We start from the raw sequence: 21,371 nt of genomic DNA, 5'->3' as shown, positions 1-21,371 counted from the left end.
GTGCGTGCGTGCGTGCGTGTGTGTCTGTCGCATTGCGGACACACCGTGGCACTCAGAGACACCAAATTTGGCAACAAGATACCTCTGGACCCGGTGGTGTGCACCTCAAAGCCGTTTTTGGGAAATTTCACTTAGAATTTTAAAAAACACCAAGTTTTAATTTTCCTTCATTGATGATCTGGGGAAAAGATCGACGATCTGGGAAACCGTGGACGAAGGAACAACTCCACACCTGATTTCATTGCTGTCATTGAGTATGACAGACACATTCTAACATTATGGTGAAGGCTTTAAACAATTAGGAAATAATTGAGGATTTACATAGACCACACATAACACACACACACACGTACACATTGTACACACACACACACAGTACACCACATACGCACACATAGCACACAACACACACATTTATACGTAGAGCACCTCACACACTTAAGCTGTGTATACACGGGGGAGATAGGGGCTGAAATCGCTGGAAACACACCGCATGCAGTACAATACAAATCCATACACACTACAACACACACCCAAAAACAGTACAACAAACACACAACTCCTGGCTTCAATCAATTCTATGGAGACGGACCACGATAAAATGGCCGCCCCTTAAAACAGACAGTTCTCTGAAACTGTTTGCGGTATGGGGGCGGCCATTTTATCGTGGTCCGTCTGCATAGAATTATTAATTGAAGCCAGGAGGGGAGCCGGGACGCGCAGACAGGTAAGCCCGCGGCGATGGGCGGGGGGGGATGGGGTGGCACCGGCGGCCGGGGTGGGGAGGGGGGGAGCCCCCCCATTAACAGCGGGGGTGGGGAGGCCAGCGGGGAGGGGGGGAGGCGTCCCCCCCATTAACGGCGGGGGGGCGCCCCAAACCAAGCTACGCCACTGAGAACACACACTTAAACATTGCCAGGATATGCACAGCACACTACACACACATATATACGTAGCGCACCTCACAAACTTACACATTCGGCAGATATACACACAACACACACACACATAACACAACTCACAGTACAACACACACCAACATTCACTACAACATACACCCAAAAACAGTACAATACACAGAACACACACTTAAACATTGCACAGATACACACATAACATACCTCTAACAGCACAACACACACCCACATTCACCACACACACCCAAAAAACAGTACAACACACACAAAACACACATTTAAACTTTGCACAGATACACAAAGACACAACACACACATACTGTATATACATAGCACACCTCACACACTTACGCATTGGACAGATACATACAATATAACACACAAAACCACATACATTACAACACACACACACACACAAAAACAGTACAACACACACAAACACACAGAACACATAAAAAATAATTTGCCGTTTATTTAACAGTCTGTACCGGCAAATAAAAACTGTACCTAATGTACCATTTCTACTTTGTTCCCCATATCCGTCTCTCCAGTCCTCCAGTTGCACTGAGAAATCTTTGTCCTGGCCAATGCACCCATTGATCAATACAAAGTGGGTACACTGCACTCACCCTGTTAGTCAGTTGGATATCAGGCACTGCTCTGCCTTAAGGGTTTCCCAGACTCTTTTGGTTCATAGATAATGTTTGGTCCATGGGCATGAGCGCTGCATGTATTTGTTTGAATGTTATGAGTGTAAGAAGTTGAAGAATAAGACTGAGATGAAGATTTGTCATGTTATAGTGTACAATTTACTCAATAAATCGTGAAAAAAATATGTGTACATAGAAGAACAATCAAGAAATGAAAGTAGGATTAAAAAATAAATTATGATTCAAACCGATAATTGTTTGGATGGCGGTGGGTTGCGAAACAAATCTATAGGTGGAGGGGTATGGATATTGTGGGCATAATTGGTGTTTGGTACACCTACAGGGGGTACCCAGATGATGAGAAATTTTCACTACAGTGTCACCATAGGGAGATTTCCAATTGGGGTTCAGGTGGTCTTTTAGGGACCCCTTTACAATTCCGTTGGTCTCTTCTCCTGGAGCCTATGGTCTCCCTCAGTGATTGACTATCATTAAGGGAGACCGTAAGCTCAAGGAGAAGAGACGTACAGGATTGTAAAGGGTCCCTAAAAGACCACCTGGACCCCAATTGGGAATCCCCCTATGGTGACAATGTGACCGTGACACTGTAGTGAAAATCCCATCAATTGAGGGCCCCATGTAGGTGTAACAAACACCAATTATGCCCACAATATCCATACCCCCACCTATAGATTTGTTTCACAACCCACCCCATCCAAACAATTATCAGTTTGAATCAGAACTTATTTTTTAATCCTACTTTCATTTCTCGATTGTACTTCTATGTACACTTACATTTTTTGCACGATTTATTGAGTAAATTGTACACTATAACATGACAAATCTTCATCTCAGTCTTATTCTTCAACTTCTTACACTCATAACATTCAAACAAATGCATGCAGCGCTCATGCCCATCGACCAAACATTATCTATGAACCAAAAGAGTCTGGGAAACCCTTAAGGCAGAGCAGTGCCTGATATCCAACTGACTATTTTTTGCACGATTTATTGAGTAAATTGTACACTTTGTAACATGGCAATTCTTTTTTTTCAGTCTTATTCTTCAACTTCTTACACTCAAACCTTATCAATGCACCCATTGATGATTGTGATGGCTGGATCAGTGGATTGGCTCGGGTGTAGAGAAGAATTTGGCCCATTGCACCCATTCCCAGTGGGGCATTACAGTGGTGCGGGTAGCGTGCGTCGCGTCATGACATCATGTGGCCAGGCCCGTGGACCTGCTCCCACACTCAGGGGCTGCCCCACTGTTTGGTAGAGATGCCCGGTGCATGTGCTTTACAGATCCCCAGACCTCAGAGACTGCTGCAGGTTCGGTGAGGGGAGTGGCAGTGGCAGGGAGCAGTGAATGTTTAATTAATTATGGCGGGGTAAGTAACGCCCACCCCGGTCCCTTCGCACTCAGCTCCTGTAATTACACACCCTAGAAACTGTACAATTTGAAAGCATAGAACTGGAGGTGTGGCCATGTCCCTTTCTGATTTTGTACCGATTTCTGACCCTCAGATGTTGGAGGATATGTCATACAGTAGGTGCTAAATCTCAGGAGTGGATGTGGAATTCATCAACACATACAAGTTATCAACTCAGGAGCGTTGTGTTTCAAACAACAACACCACACCTGATTTCATTGCCATCATTGAGTATCAATGCAAACACATTCTAACATTATGGTGGAATCTATAACAAATTACAAGCTTAGGTCTTTGGCACAGCATATTGTAAGATGACATTTTTCAGCAATTTTGGAAATAAAGAAACCCCAAGGGTTTCCCAGGCAACGCCGGGCGGGTCAGCTAGTGATAAATAAAGTAAAGCCTCCCTGATGTAATTTCAGCTGCAGACGGGGTGGTGTGACTGTGGGATCGCACCTATTTAGAAGGAACTGCCCCACACAAGTGTAGGTTTACCTTCTATAGAACAACAAGAAAAACAAAAATCCCAGTGCCTGCGCTAGTGTTATATAGAGTGCAATATGGCCGAGTCACCGTTCCACACAATTGTTAATCAATAATTATTTAATGATTTATAAAAAATCTCACTTGTAAAACATATCAAAATACAATCGAAAATTTTCACACAATGGCCCTTATTCAGATCTGATCGCAGTACAAATTTGTTCTCAAAATAGGCAAAACCATGTGCACTGCAGGTGGGGCAGATGTAACGTGCACAGAAAGTTAAATTTGGGTGGGGTGTGTTGAAACTGAAATCTATATTGCAGTGTAAAAATAATGCAGCCAGTATTTACCCTGCACAGAAACAAAATAACTCACACAAATCTAGCTCTCTCTGCACACGTTACATCTGCCCCACCTGCAGTGCACATTATTTTGCCCATTTTCAGAACAAATTTGTACTGCGATCAGATCTGAATAAGGGCCAATATAAGATATTAATTAAATAAATAAACAATGCTCATATCATTTAGGTGGCCACCTATTATTGTTTGTTATGTAATAGTTGTAGCATAATTAATGAAATGAATGATTAAAAAATAAAAAAATATATATAAAAAAGAAAATGAAAAATATATAAAAATGAATGTCCCCGGGATTGTATTATTCAGATTCCATATACATAGATGTAAGGATGTCCACCAGGATGCCAATAACTAATTAATCTTCAAGCGTTTTTGGCTACTGGGAAGAGGCAGGGCCGGCGCCACCACTAGGCAGCTCTAGGCATTTGCCTAGGGCGCCGGCACCTGGAGGGCGGCAGTTCGCCCCTCACCCCCAGCAAACTGTGTAAAAAAATTGCTGCCCCGGCGTCCCTGCAGTGCTGGGGCGGTCAGGGGTGTCCGTGCCGTAGGGGTACCTGCGGCGCCGTCATGTGTATAAAGCTGGCTGTGGCCGGCGGGGTCCCTGTAGTGAATAGCAAATAACTAGCGCTATGCGCGTGGCGGCGCCGGAAGTGCTAGTTATTTGCTATTCACTACAGGGACCCCGCCGGCCGCAGCCAGCTTTATACAGTACACATGACGGCGCCGCAGGTACCCCTACGGCACGGACACCCCTGACCGCCCCAGCACTGCAGGGACGCCGGGGCAGCAATTTTTTTACACAGGTACCACCCCACCCCCTCCCTCCCCCCGGAACCGGGGCGCCCCCACCCCGACTCGCCTGGGGCGCTCCGGTGCCTTGCACCGGCCCTGGGAAGGGGTAATGTTTCCACTGATATGATACTCACGGACTCCAGTTTTTATTATGTAGCAAGGATGGAAATGCAGGGAGACTGAGGGACGATTCCGTGAGGTCTTCACTGCCCTCAGTGCTGCTACCTGCTCATTTGCAGTAGGTACAAGATGAAATGCCGGGTAAGAGAACCACCTGAAACCAGCAGTATAACGTCAGTCCGGTGCTGCTGCGTCTCTCACACGCAGCAGTGGGTGGTCTCACCTCCAGCTAGTGCGGTGTGGCTGTGAGGCGTGCTGTGCTGCGTCTCTCACCCGCAGCAGTGGGTGGTCTCCCCTCCGGCTAGTGCGGTGTGGCTGTGAGGCGTGCTGTGCTGCGTCTCTCACACGCAGCAGTGGGTGGTCTCACCTCCAGCTAGTGCGGTGTGGCTGTGAGGCGTGCTGTGCTGCGTCTCTCACACGCAGCAGTGGGTGGTCTCACCTCCAGCTAGTGCGGTGTGGCTGTGAGGCGTGCTGTGCTGCGTCTCTCACACGCAGCAGTGGGTGGTCTCACCTCCAGCTAGTGTGGTGTGGCTGTGAGGCGTGCTGTGCTGCGTCTCTCACCCGCAGCAGTGGGTGGTCTCCCCTCCGGCTAGTGCGGTGTGGCTGTGAGGCGTGCTGTGCTGCGTCTCTCACACGCAGCAGTGGGTGGTCTCACCTCCAGCTAGTGCGGTGTGGCTGTGAGGCGTGCTGTGCTGCGTCTCTCACACGCAGCAGTGGGTGGTCTCCCCTCCGGCTAGTGCGGTGTGGCTGTGAGGCGTGCTGTGCTGCGTCTCTCACACGCAGCAGTGGGTGGTCTCACCTCCAGCTAGTGCGGTGTGGCTGTGAGGCGTGCTGTGCTGCGTCTCTCACACGCAGCAGTGGGTGGTCTCACCTCCAGCTAGTGCGGTGTGGCTGTGAGGCGCGCTGTGCTGCGTCTCTCACACGCAGCAGTGGGTGGTCTCACCTCCAGCTAGTGCGGTGTGGCTGTGAGGCGTGCTGTGCTGCGTCTCTCACACGCAGCAGTGGGTGGTCTCACCTCCAGCTAGTGCGGTGTGGCTGTGAGGCGTGCTGTGCTGCGTCTCTCACACGCAGCAGTGGGTGGTCTCACCTCCAGCTAGTGCGGTGTGGCTGTGAGGCGCGCTGTGCTGCGTCTCTCACACGCAGCAGTGGGTGGTCTCACCTCCAGCTAGTGCGGTGTGGCTGTGAGGCGTGCTGTGCTGCGTCTCTCACACGCAGCAGTGGGTGGTCTCACCTCCAGCTAGTGCGGTGTGGCTGTGAGGCGTGCTGTGCTGCGTCTCTCACACGCAGCAGTGGGTGGTCTCACCTCCAGCTAGTGCGGTGTGGCTGTGAGGCGTGCTGTGCTGCGTCTCTCACACGCAGCAGTGGGTGGTCTCACCTCCAGCTAGTGCGGTGTGGCTGTGAGGCGTGCTGTGCTGCGTCTCTCACACGCAGCAGTGGGTGGTCTCACCTCCAGCTAGTGCGGTGTGGCTGTGAGGCGTGCTGTGCTGCGTCTCTCACACGCAGCAGTGGGTGGTCTCACCTCCAGCTAGTGCGGTGTGGCTGTGAGGCGTGCTGTGCTGCGTCTCTCACACGCAGCAGTGGGTGGTCTCACCTCCAGCTAGTGCGGTGTGGCTGTGAGGCGTGCTGCTGGGTCTCTCACCCGCTGCACAGTTGGTGATGACAAGGCTGGGATTCAATGTCCGTATAGTAGCCGTCCTCGTATCCAATATCTCTGGCAGGATTACCGTGAGTAAAGGCGCATATGGCAGTGATGGTGGACTCCACAAAGGAATGTAACGCCTCTCCACGGGTGCTGGATCCACCAACGCGTTTCGCTCCAATGTCAGCTTTTTCAAAGAGTAACAAACAACAATAGGTGGCCACCTAAATGATATGAGCATTGTTTATTTATTTATTTAATATTCAGTAATATCTTACATTGTGTGAACATTTTATTGTATTTTGATGTTTTACAAGTGAGATTTGTTATAAATCATTAAATAATTATTGATTAACAATTGTGTGGAACGGTGACTCGGCCATATTGCACTCTATATAACACTAGCGCAGACACTGGGATTTTTGTTTTTCTTGAGAGCAGAGCAATGCCTTCTGTGCAGTGTGCAGTGCACCTATTCAGCAACAGGCAGCCTCGCGATTGGCTGCCTGTTGCTAGGCTCTGAGAGGACCTCCCCGTGACCCCTGGCATGGATGTAGTAGTCATCGGGGCTGCATGATGCATCCATGTCCACAAAATTACCGAAAATTACCTACGCACCACTTTAAGATTAAAAACAAAAATAATAATTACGATCACTGGCAGGCACTGTCGGCCCCTCTGACTCCATGGGCCGCCGATAGTTCTTCCCCTGGCCTGCGGCTATTTCAAATATCGCGCCCCGCAACCAAGCTGCGAATGGATGCAGAGAAATCAGCGTACGGGGGGGTGGGGGTGCAGCAGAGGACGGTCAACCAGAATCACCCCCTTAATGTACGTCTAATAAACATACTGTTTCAGTGATGTACTAAGCGCGCTATTCTTGGCTGCTCCCACACAGAGTCTTCTTCTCTCTTTTCGTTATACAAGAATAAATGATTGTATAAGATACAGAATAAATACAGACATTTACTCTGCTCATCTAGCTGGTTTTACAGGATGTGGCGCGGGTTAGAAGTGTAATTATAGGCTTTGTCTTACTGCAAATATACATACGTTGTATACAAGGGATATGCCACGTCACCCACAGCACAACAGGATATGCCACGTCACCCACAGCACAACAGGATATGCCACGTCACCCACAGCACAACAGGATATGTCACCTCGCCCACAGCACAACAGGATATGTCACCTCGCCCACAGCACAACAGGATATGCCACGTAACCCACAGCACAACAGGATATGTCACCTCGCCCACAGCACAACAGGATATGTCACCTCGCCCACAGCACAACAGGATATGCCACGTTACCCACAGCACAACAGGATATGCCACGTCACCCACAGCACAACAGGATATGCCATGTCACCCACAGCACAACAGGATATGCTACGTCGCCCACAGCACAACAGGATATTCCACGTCGCCCACAGCACGATTTATTGAGTAAATTGTACACTATAACATGACAAATCTTCATCTCAGTCTTATTCTTCAACTTCTTACACTCATAACATTCAAACAAATGCATGCAGCGCTCATGCCCATCGACCAAACATTATCTATGAACCAAAAGAGTCTGGGAAACCCTTAAGGCAGAGCAGTGCCTGATATCCAACTGACTATTTTTTGCACGATTTATTGAGAAAATTGTACACTTTGTAACATGGCAATTCTTTTTTTCAGTCTTATTCTTCAACTTCTTACACTCAAACCTTATCAATGCACCCATTGATGATTGTGATGGCTGGATCAGTGGATTGGCTCGGGTGTAGAGAAGAATTTGGCCCATTGCACCCATTCCCAGTGGGGCATTACAGTGGTGCGGGTAGCGTGCGTCGCGTCATGACATCATGTGGCCAGGCCCGTGGACCTGCTCCCACACTCAGGGGCTGCCCCACTGTTTGGTAGAGATGCCCGGTGCATGTGCTTTACAGATCCCCAGACCTCAGAGACTGCTGCAGGTTCGGTGAGGGGAGTGGCAGTGGCAGGGAGCAGTGAATGTTTAATTAATTATGGCGGGGTAAGTAACGCCCACCCCGGTCCCTTCGCACTCAGCTCCTGTAATTACACACCCTAGAAACTGTACAATTTGAAAGCATAGAACTGGAGGTGTGGCCATGTCCCTTTCTGATTTTGTACCGATTTCTGACCCTCAGATGTTGGAGGATATGTCATACAGTAGGTGCTAAATCTCAGGAGTGGATGTGGAATTCATCAACACATACAAGTTATCAACTCAGGAGCATTGTGTTTCAAACAACAACACCACACCTGATTTCATTGCCATCATTGAGTATCAATGCAAACACATTCTAACATTATGGTGGAATCTATAACAAATTACAAGCTTAGGTCTTTGGCACAGCATATTGTAAGATGACATTTTTCAGCAATTTTGGAAATAAAGAAACCCCAAGGGTTTCCCAGGCAACGCCGGGCGGGTCAGCTAGTGATAAATAAAGTAAAGCCTCCCTGATGTAATTTCAGCTGCAGACGGGGTGGTGTGACTGTGGGATCGCACCTATTTAGAAGGAACTGCCCCACACAAGTGTAGGTTTACCTTCTATAGAACAACAAGAAAAACAAAAATCCCAGTGCCTGCGCTAGTGTTATATAGAGTGCAATATGGCCGAGTCACCGTTCCACACAATTGTTAATCAATAATTATTTAATGATTTATAAAAAATCTCACTTGTAAAACATATCAAAATACAATCGAAAATTTTCACACAATGGCCCTTATTCAGATCTGATCGCAGTACAAATTTGTTCTCAAAATAGGCAAAACCATGTGCACTGCAGGTGGGGCAGATGTAACGTGCACAGAAAGTTAAATTTGGGTGGGGTGTGTTGAAACTGAAATCTATATTGCAGTGTAAAAATAATGCAGCCAGTATTTACCCTGCACAGAAACAAAATAACTCACACAAATCTAGCTCTCTCTGCACACGTTACATCTGCCCCACCTGCAGTGCACATTATTTTGCCCATTTTCAGAACAAATTTGTACTGCGATCAGATCTGAATAAGGGCCAATATAAGATATTAATTAAATAAATAAACAATGCTCATATCATTTAGGTGGCCACCTATTACTGTTTGTTATGTAATAGTTGTAGCATAATTAATGAAATGAATGATTAAAAAATAAAAAAATATATATAAAAAAGAAAATGAAAAATATATAAAAATGAATGTCCCCGGGATTGTATTATTCAGATTCCATATACATAGATGTAAGGATGTCCACCAGGATGCCAATAACTAATTAATCTTCAAGCGTTTTTGGCTACTGGGAAGAGGCAGGGCCGGCGCCACCACTAGGCAGCTCTAGGCATTTGCCTAGGGCGCCGGCACCTGGAGGGCGGCAGTTCGCCCCTCACCCCCAGCAAACTGTGTAAAAAAATTGCTGCCCCGGCGTCCCTGCAGTGCTGGGGCGGTCAGGGGTGTCCGTGCCGTAGGGGTACCTGCGGCGCCGTCATGTGTATAAAGCTGGCTGTGGCCGGCGGGGTCCCTGTAGTGAATAGCAAATAACTAGCGCTATGCGCGCGGCGCCGCCGGAAGTGCTAGTTATTTGCTATTCACTACAGGGACCCCGCCGGCCGCAGCCAGCTTTATACAGTACACATGACGGCGCCGCAGGTACCCCTACGGCACGGACACCCCTGACCGCCCCAGCACTGCAGGGACGCCGGGGCAGCAATTTTTTTACACAGGTACCACCCCACCCCCTCCCTCCCCCCGGAACCGGGGCGCCCCCACCCCGACTCGCCTGGGGCGCTCCGGTGCCTTGCACCGGCCCTGGGAAGGGGTAATGTTTCCACTGATATGATACTCACGGACTCCAGTTTTTATTATGTAGCAAGGATGGAAATGCAGGGAGACTGAGGGACGATTCCGTGAGGTCTTCACTGCCCTCAGTGCTGCTACCTGCTCATTTGCAGTAGGTACAAGATGAAATGCCGGGTAAGAGAACCACCTGAAACCAGCAGTATAACGTCAGTCCGGTGCTGCTGCGTCTCTCACACGCAGCAGTGGGTGGTCTCACCTCCAGCTAGTGCGGTGTGGCTGTGAGGCGTGCTGTGCTGCGTCTCTCACCCGCAGCAGTGGGTGGTCTCCCCTCCGGCTAGTGCGGTGTGGCTGTGAGGCGTGCTGTGCTGCGTCTCTCACACGCAGCAGTGGGTGGTCTCACCTCCAGCTAGTGCGGTGTGGCTGTGAGGCGTGCTGTGCTGCGTCTCTCACACGCAGCAGTGGGTGGTCTCACCTCCAGCTAGTGCGGTGTGGCTGTGAGGCGTGCTGTGCTGCGTCTCTCACACGCAGCAGTGGGTGGTCTCACCTCCAGCTAGTGCGGTGTGGCTGTGAGGCGTGCTGTGCTGCGTCTCTCACACGCAGCAGTGGGTGGTCTCACCTCCAGCTAGTGCGGTGTGGCTGTGAGGCGTGCTGTGCTGCGTCTCTCACACGCAGCAGTGGGTGGTCTCACCTCCAGCTAGTGCGGTGTGGCTGTGAGGCGTGCTGTGCTGCGTCTCTCACACGCAGCAGTGGGTGGTCTCACCTCCAGCTAGTGCGGTGTGGCTGTGAGGCGTGCTGTGCTGCGTCTCTCACACGCAGCAGTGGGTGGTCTCACCTCCAGCTAGTGCGGTGTGGCTGTGAGGCGTGCTGTGCTGCGTCTCTCACACGCAGCAGTGGGTGGTCTCACCTCCAGCTAGTGCGGTGTGGCTGTGAGGCGTGCTGTGCTGCGTCTCTCACCCGCTGCACAGTTGGTGATGACAAGGCTGGGATTCAATGTCCGTATAGTAGCCGTCCTCGTATCCAATATCTCTGGCAGGATTACCGTGAGTAAAGGCGCATATGGCAGTGATGGTGGACTCCACAAAGGAATGTAACGCCTCTCCACGGGTGCTGGATCCACCAACGCGTTTCGCTCCAATGTCAGCTTTTTCAAAGAGTAACAAACAACAATAGGTGGCCACCTAAATGATATGAGCATTGTTTATTTATTTATTTAATATTCAGTAATATCTTACATTGTGTGAACATTTTATTGTATTTTGATGTTTTACAAGTGAGATTTGTTATAAATCATTAAATAATTATTGATTAACAATTGTGTGGAACGGTGACTCGGCCATATTGCACTCTATATAACACTAGCGCAGACACTGGGATTTTTGTTTTTCTTGAGAGCAGAGCAATGCCTTCTGTGCAGTGTGCAGTGCACCTATTCAGCAACAGGCAGCCTCGCGATTGGCTGCCTGTTGCTAGGCTCTGAGAGGACCTCCCCGTGACCCCTGGCATGGATGTAGTAGTCATCGGGGCTGCATGATGCATCCATGTCCACAAAATTACCGAAAATTACCTACGCACCACTTTAAGATTAAAAACAAAAATAATAATTACGATCACTGGCAGGCACTGTCGGCCCCTCTGACTCCATGGGCCGCCGATAGTTCTTCCCCTGGCCTGCGGCTATTTCAAATATCGCGCCCCGCAACCAAGCTGCGAATGGATGCAGAGAAATCAGCGTACGGGGGGGTGGGGGTGCAGCAGAGGACGGTCAACCAGAATCACCCCCTTAATGTACGTCTAATAAACATACTGTTTCAGTGATGTACTAAGCGCGCTATTCTTGGCTGCTCCCACACAGAGTCTTCTTCTCTCTTTTCGTTATACAAGAATAAATGATTGTATAAGATACAGAATAAATACAGACATTTACTCTGCTCATCTAGCTGGTTTTACAGGATGTGGCGCGGGTTAGAAGTGTAATTATAGGCTTTGTCTTACTGCAAATATACATACGTTGTATACAAGGGATATGCCACGTCACCCACAGCACAACAGGATATGCCACGTCACCCACAGCACAACAGGATATGCCACGTCACCCACAGCACAACAGGATATGTCACCTCGCCCACAGCACAACAGGATATGTCACCTCGCCCACAGCACAACAGGATATGCCACGTAACCCACAGCACAACAGGATATGTCACCTCGCACACAGCACAACAGGATATGTCACCTCGCCCACAGCACAACAGGATATGCCACGTTACCCACAGCACAACAGGATATGCCACGTCACCCACAGCACAACAGGATATGCCATGTCACCCACAGCACAACAGGATATGCTACGTCGCCCACAGCACAACAGGATATGCCACGTCGCCCACAGCACAACAGGATATGCCACGTCACCCACAGCACAACAGGATATGCCACGTCACCCACAGCACAACAGGATATGCCACGTCACCCACAGCACAACAGGATATGTCACCTCGCCCACAGCAGATCAGGATATGCCCCATTGCTTACAGCAGCACAGGATATTCCACGTCACCCACAGCAATATAGGATATGCCACGTCACCCACAGCACAACAGGATATGTCACGTCACCCACAGCAGATCAGGATATGCCCCAGCGCTTACAGCAGCACAGGATATTCCACGTCACCCACAGCAATATAGGATAGGTCACGTCGCCCACATCAGATCAGGATATGCCCCAGCGCTTACAGCAGCACAGGATATTCCACGTCACCCACAGCAATATAGGATATGCCACGTCACCCACAGCACAACAGGATATGTCACGTCACCCACAGCAGAACAGGATATGCCACGTCTCCCACAGCAGATCAGAATATGCCACGTTGCTTATAACAGCACAGGATATGCCACGTCGCCCACAGCAGATCAGGATATGCCCCATCGCTTACAGCAGCACAGGATATTCCACGTCACCCACAGCAATATACAATATGCCACGTCATCCACAGCAGCAGAGGATATGTCACCGCAGCACAGGATACGCCACGTCACCCACAGCAGATCAGGATATGCCACGTCGCTAACAGCAGAACAGGATATTCCACGTCACCCACAGCAACACAGGTTATGCCACGACACCCACAACAGATAAGGATTTGCCACATCACCCACAGCAGATAAGGATATGCCACGTCACCCACAGCAGATCAGGATATGCCACAGCAGCCCAGGATATGCTACATCACCCACAGTAGAACAGGCTAATCCATGCCGCTTACAGCAGCACAGGATATGCCACGTCACCCACAGCAGCACAGGATATGCCACATCACCCACAGAAGCACAATATTTGCCACGTCTCCAACAGCAGCACAGGATATGCCACATAAAAGAAGACTTACGTCCATACTGGACCCATTAGAGGGTCGCCCTGATTGGCTAAGGGAGGAGCCAGTGACTGATGTCACCAGGGATTCCCTCATTCTTTACACAGCGGGGGATGCTACATGGACCAAAGAGGATACGATCTGCACAGGAGCGATGGTGAGTATAATTTTTATTAACAGGTACCCTTTGGAATATCTACTGGAGAAGAGGACTGGCCTATGGCGGACCCTATCGGAGAGTAAGTATATATGTGTGTATGTTGTATGTATTAAACTTATAGTTTATTATGGTGTGTGTGTTATATTTACGTATTGGTTCTGTTGTGGAACTTCAAGAACCCATGGGCCCATTAATGCCCCACATACTGGGACTGTGCTTGTGATCCTCCAAGTCTCTGCTTGCGGTGGAGGCTTGCTGGGACTTGTTGTTCCACAACAGAACCTGGGCTTCAGGAGATGCACCTGCCCTTGCCGCTCTTACGGAGCTACTGGAGGAAATAAATCCAGAAACCTCTGAACCAGTTAAAATCTATGACATTTGTAGAGACAAATTTAAACTTAAATCTGACTTTTTTCCATTGAAATCAAAAGGATCTAATGTTGAATCATTTTACAAAACGACCCTGGATGATTTTAAAAATATATGTCAAAACATTAACCCCAAAATAGAATTAAAGAAATCTAATTTAAAAAGAAACGAACATCGTGCCCTCAAAAAACTTATGAAGGATAATACCCTAATAATAAGAGAGGCTGACAAAGGGGGCGGAATTATCATCCAGGATCGTAAGGATTACATCACGGAGGCTAACAGGCAGCTTAAAGATGCTAATTTTTATGCAGTCCTAGATAAGGACCCCACCAAAGAGTTCAGTGCTGCACTCTTTGAATTACTTAAAAATGCCTTTAGTGAGGGGGTCATATCCAGAGACGAACTCCGTTTTCTTTTTTGCGATCATCCCCTCACCCCCATTTATTATCACCTTCCCAAAATCCACAAATCCCTCACCACACCCCCTGGTCGTCCTATTATTTCGGGTATTAATTCACTTTCTTCCAACCTTTCTTTTTATGTTGATTCTTTCCTACAGCCTAGGGTCTCTACCCTCAGGTCCCACATTAAGGACACCATCCACTTTTTACAACTAATTCAAAATATTGAATGGAAAAGTTCATACTTATTCCTCACCCTCGATGTTGCGAGTTTATACTCGAACATCCCCCACCAACTTGGTAAGGAAGTCATAATTAGGAGACTTGTGTCCGATGGGGATCTGGGGGAGAGACACCAACGCTTTATCACCGATTCAATTAGTTATATTTTGGAGCACAATTATTTTTTGTTTCAAGACACTTTTTATCTACAGGTGATGGGGACGGCCATGGGGACCAGGTTCGCTCCGAGCTACGCCAACCTCTATATGGGGGAGGTGGAACAACATCTTATATGGGATAGCCCATTTGGGGCGAACCTGGTCCTCTATGGCCGTTATATTGATGATTTATTTATTATTTGGGATGGGCCCCCCACTCTAGCACTCTCTTTTGTTTAACACCTTAACTCCAACCCCTATAATTTAACCTTCACTCACCACCTTGATTCTAAACGGACTTCGTTTCTGGATGTGACCCTCCTAGCAGATGGGGATAAAATCATCACCTCTAACTTCACCAAGGAAGTTGGGGCCAATGCGTATCTGCATTACAGCAGCGCCCATTACCCCCCTTGGAAAAAGGGCATCCCCAAGGGGCAATTTATCAGGCTGTATAGGAACTGCTCTGACATGGATGCCTTTAGCCACCAAGCAGAGGACATGAAAATGTCCTTTCTGCAAAGGGGCTATCCTAAAGCCCTTATTGACCAAGCCCTCTCTGAAGTGTCATCCATGAAGAGAGAGGATCTGCTAAAATACCAAAATAATAATAAAAATAATAATATAAACAACAAAGATCAAAAAGATGAGAACCCAAACTGTATTCAAAATCAAATCATGTTCATTTCCACCTTTAACACTCATTCCACCCAGATCCGAAAAATCGTTGACAAAAATTATAACATTCTTAAACAAGACCCCCTTTTGACAGACCTATTGCCAAAAAATCCCCGCTTCGTGTTCAAAAAGAACCGGTCACTTAAAAACATGCTGGCACCTAGCTTTATAAAGCCCTTTAAAGAAGACCTTATTGACCAACCAATCTCCACCTGGTTAGGCCACAAACAAAATGGCTTTTTTAAGTGTGGAGCCAGCAGATGTAATACATGTAACCATATACCGAAAAAATCGAATTTTGAAATTATAAATAGAGAAGGCAAAATATACAACATTGATACATTTATAAATTGCAATACAAAATATGTAATTTATCTTCTGCAGTGTCCCTGCGGTTAGGGTATGTTGGCCGTACTACCCGCTCCCTAAAAATACGCTTCCTTGAGCACAGGAGAAATGTTAAGAAACAGATATTGATACACAGTGTATCGCGACATTTTTCTGAATTTCACTCAGGAGACCCTAAGGGACTCAGCATAATGGGCCTTGAGATGATACCCATCGAGGTGGAGACCGATTTAAAAAGTTGAGTAGACAAGAAGTGTTTTGGATGTTTCAGCTCCATACAATCCACCCTGAGGGCCTAAATGAGGCAGTGGAACTGAATGCTGTATTATAATATCTCCTTCAACACTCGGTCCCCATTTGGGTTCTTCCTCCTTTCTTCTCTTTTTTTCTTTTATCCTTATTTGTGTTGATTATCATCATATTTATGTCTACTATTACCATTTTTCTATGTATTCATTTAGGTATATATACTTTTCCACCACTACCTATGCTCAAATATCCCTTGCATCATCCTTTGAAATTAAAACACGATTATCATTCACCTCTGCCCCTCCCTTCTCCCGTGTGTAATTTTTACACAAGTGTAAACATGAATCCCCCCCGTTCCCCCCCCCCCCCCCCTTTAAGTATTTGCATCCACATTTTTATTTATTGAATAATAAATTGATGGTCCAAAATGAATCATACTGTATCCTTCACGCGAAATGCCTTATCACTTTGCTTTTCGTTCTACAAATTACCTATTCTCTCTTTCTGTCTGATCAAAATTGATTGAAATAAAATACGCTGAATGTATTCTTTGCTCTGTATTATATCTCAGTTCACCTGTACCCACTTGCTATATTTATTTATTTTTATATTTATTTTTATGTAATCATATAAATATTCATCTCTATACCTTTAAAATGTATATAAAAATATGGTTTGCCATTATGGCACATTAGAAATACTGCAGATGGCAATGCTGCCAGCAATAGCAGAATACTTATATGATCTGTTTAAATTTTAAGCTATGTGCCTGCTGTGGTTGGTCCGCATGGACTCAAATTTTAATGCTGTCCATACACACTAGCAACACCTGGGCCCATTATAACAAGCATCGCTTTTTCCCTATAGCGGGGAACCATTTGCAGGTTGCACCGCCTGTAATAAGAGGTTTTCTGCCTAATAGCGCATTTTTAAGATCATATGCGCATGATGTCAGTACATCTTCTTCATACCCAGTGCCATAGGACCCCACCACTGTGCTAGTTTATGTTCTATATTGTTTATCTTGTAACATCCGCATAGCGCTGTATTAACAGCGCTATGCGTTCCATATGCGTTCCAGCCACAAACAGGAAGTGCTCAGCCGGAAGTACCCGAGCTCCGGAGCACTATAAACTTAAAAGCGCTTATTCTGAACAAGATAACGCTCGTTTTTTGCTTTGGTTAATATACTTCTGTTTGGGTTTGTCTCCTGCTCATTATGAGGCTTGTTATTAACTGTTTTTATATTGTGCTAAATTGATTGTTTTGCACACAGGTGCACATGATTCACCTGAGTACTTCAGGTATAAATACCCCTACCCTTGCCTGTTTTAAACCACCTTGAAAAAGCTGCTCTGTGCAGTGAAATGCGTTGGCCCAGGCTCCTAACTGCCCACCACAAAACGCTGCCCTCCACTGCCACCTATTTCCACTGAGAACCGTTTGGAGATTTCTACTTGTTCACCATCACCGGCCATACCAACCTGGAGTGAGGCACTTACCTCTTGAAGGCAAGCCGCCTATCTAATACCCACCCAGGGTCCTTCAGCGGACACTCAACTACTATTTCCTATCCAAATTGGGAGGATCGCTACCCCCTACTACAATTGGAAGAAGAAAAACTACATTTGAGTACCGCCACGGCCAGTTTTAGACAATCCATCTGCTCCTCAATTTAAACGGTTATCCATTGGACTGTGGACTTAATACCAGGTGATATCACTTTAACAAGTGGACGCAGCTATTTTCATACATCCTTGCCATTCCCCCTTCCCCACCTTTTATATTGTGTACCTTATTACTGTGTACATTGTTTTTTATGTTTATTATAGCATGCTATTTGTATAATTAAAATATTGTTTTTAATTCCTCACTCTGTCATCAATGAGCGCAGTCTACCATTCTTTTCTTGCATTTTCTATAGGGATTGACACCCCCTTTTTTTGACAGCTGCTAGCGAAAGCCACTCATACAGGCGCCCCTACAGTTACCTAGGTAACTGACCCCCAATTTTTTTCTCTGAACCTGGGCTTCAGCCTGGGCTGGGCTTCCCCTGGAAGGGGGAGGGGGGTCCCCACTCTCCCAGGGAACTGGCCCAGGCTGACAGGTCAGGGTGATTGTGGTTTGGCCGGGAGACCTTATGTAAAAAGTGTCCCCCGGCTGTGGCAGTAAATCCAAATGTCTTCACCATCGGAAAACACGAATCAGGAGAATACGGCAGCTTCGTAAATTTGCTGTATTCTCCGTTTGTATTATCGGACGATGTGTGTTTGTGTGTGTGTGTGTGTGTGTGGGGGGTTTATGGGCATTCCCATGAAAATGGTGGGTATTCGCCTGTGAACGCAGGTGGGCTGATGCCTGTTTGGGGCGGGTGGCTGCTGTCACATTGGGGGAAATTTACCAATATGAAAAACCTAGTTTTTCGTATTGGTATTTTCCCTACGGCTGCATACGACTGTTTGAGTCGTATGCAAAGTCGTGTTCCGGAGGGGAAATTACAAAGCAGTCATATACGACTGCTTTGTAACCCTCCGATGGTGTAACCATTCGTATTAGCTGGCCATATATACGGCCGCTAATACGAATTAGTCTGCAGTCTGCACGGATCAGTCAGATCCGTGCAGGCTGCAGTGTGTAAAAAAAAAAAAATAGAAAAATAAATAAATAAATAAAGCTGTAACCAGCACCAGGCTGAAAGAGCCGGGGCCGGTAATTAAAAATTAGGGAACCCGACAAATAGGAGTTCCCCGATTTTTAACAACCAGCCCCAGGCTCCAGGTCCGGGGCTGGTTCCCAAAATACAGGGGACAAAATGACTAGGGGTCCCCCGTATTTCAAGAACCAGCCCCAGGCACAACCAGCCAGCAGGGTAATGTCACAGCCGGGGGACACTTATGATATAAGGTCCCGCGGCCAAAACATTAACCCCCTGACCGGTAAGAATGGCCAGGGGCCCTGGGGGAGTGGGGACCCCCCCCAATGAAGTGGTCCCCCCCTCCAGGACTTACCTGACCAGGCTGAAGCCTGGTACTGTCCCCGATGCCCCTGGGCGGTGGGCATCGGGCTGATTTAAGTGTAAAAAATAGAATAATCTATTGTTTTTTACTGTGGCACTACAAGTGCCAGCAAGCCTCCCCAGCAAGCTGGGACTTGGAGAACCACAAGTCCCAGCCTGCTGGGCATTAAAGAGCCCGCTGGCACTTGTAGTTCCACAGTTAAAAAAATAGTACACAAAACACACTGACACACTTTTAAAATAAAACATTAATACATACAAAGCCCACACATACTAATACTTACCTATCTTCTTTCCGTAGGTAGCCCTGGTCCTGTGTCGTCTTTGGGATCCATGTCGACGTCCTTATTCATGTCGACATCGCTGTCGGCGATGGCGTCCCCGTCCGGATCCGACGAAATCCATGGAGGAAGCTGTGGAAGGAAACTATACTCACCTGTCCCAGCGCGACGTAGTCCAGGTAAGTGTCTTGGCAAAAAAACAAACCGACAGCCCGAATCCAGCCGGACAGAGAGCCGCATGGTGTTTGTTTACATCGTGCGGCTCCGCCTCCCGAATGCCGCTATTGGCCGCCTTGCGGAAGGCGGCCAATAGCGGCATTCGGGAGGCGGAGCCGCACGATGTACACAGAGTACCGTGCGGCTCAGCTGTTCGTCTGGTTTCGGGATGTTCGGTTTGTTTTTTTGCCAAGACCCTTACCTGGACTACGTCGCGCTGGGACAGGTGAGTATGGTTTCCTTCCACAGCTTCCTCCATGGATTTCATCGGATCCGGACGGGGACGCCATCGCCGACAGCGACGTCGACATGAAGAAGGACGTCGACATGGATCCCGAAGACGACACAGGACATCAGGACCAGGGCTACCTACGGGAAGAAGATAGGTAAGTATTAGTATGTATGGGCTTTGTATGTATTACAGTTTTATTTTAAATGTGTGTCAGTGTGTTTTGTGTACTATTTTTTTAACTGTGGAACTACAAGTGCCAGCGGGCCCTTTAATGCCCAGCAGGCTGGGACTTGTGGTTCTCCAAGTCCCAGCTTGCTGGGGAGGCTTGCTGGCACTTGTAGTGCCACAGTAAAAAACAATAGATTATTCTATTTTTTACACCAAGATCAGCCCGGTGACCACAGCCCAGGGTCACCGGGGACAGCACCAGGCTTCAGCCTGGTCAGGTAAGTCCTGGAGGGGGGGGGACCCCTTCATTGGGGGGGTCCCCACTCCCCCAGGGCCCCTGGCCAGGCTGACTGGTCGGTAGGGATGAATGCTTTGGCCGGGGGGACTTGTATAAAAAGTCTCCCCCCGGCTGTGTCACTACCCTGCTGGCTGGTTTTGCCTGGGGCTGGTTATTAAAATACGGGGGACCCCTACTCATTTTGTCCCCCGTATTTTGGGAACCAGCCCCAGAGCAGGAGCCTGGGGCTGTTTGTTAAAAATCGGGGAACCCCTATTTGTCGGGTTCCCTGAATTTTTAATTACCGGCTCCAGGCTCTGTCAGCCTGGTGCTGGTTTCGGCTGTGGGGGGGACCCCACGCCGATTTTTTATTTATTTATTTTATTTTATTTATTTTTACACCGCAGCCTGCACGGATCTGACTGATCCGTGCAGGCTAAAACGAGAATACGACAGGAAAATGGTGTTCTATTTTTCTGCCGTATTTTCGTGGACAAAAGCAGACGTATTTTCTATACGGCTGCTTAGTAAATCAGGAACCACCATTCTTTTGAATGATGATTTCTGTCGTATCCTAACGATGGTGTAGACATTCGTATTTGTAAATACAAATACGAATGTTCCATCCCTAGGACTACGAATTGTTGTATTTTGGGGATAGAAAATCCCGAAAATACAAATTCGTAAAAAAAAGGTGTATTTCTCCCTACGAATACACCTTTTTTCTACGAATCCATATTAGTAAATTTCCCCCAGAGGAACCCGATTCCTGACCGCACACTACTCCTCCGCTACCGGAGACAGTACACAGCCAGCGGCCACACACAGAGGGACCCGATTCCTGACCGCACACTACTCCTCCACTACCGGAGACAGTACACAGCCAGCGGCCAGACACAGAGGGGCCTGATTCCTGACCACACACTACTCCCCCGCTACCGGAGCTTCTCCGTTATGCGTGTGACGTCATCACGTCACACACTGGGGAAACATTCTGGAGAGGAGCCTGGAGGGG

Source organism: Crinia signifera, chromosome 6, assembly GCF_055691185.1.
Source record: "Crinia signifera chromosome 6, ASM5569118v1, whole genome shotgun sequence".
NCBI lineage: Eukaryota > Metazoa > Chordata > Amphibia > Anura > Myobatrachidae > Crinia > Crinia signifera.
The sequence above is the reverse complement of the archived record's forward strand: the minus strand, read 5'-3'. Positions refer to the sequence as shown.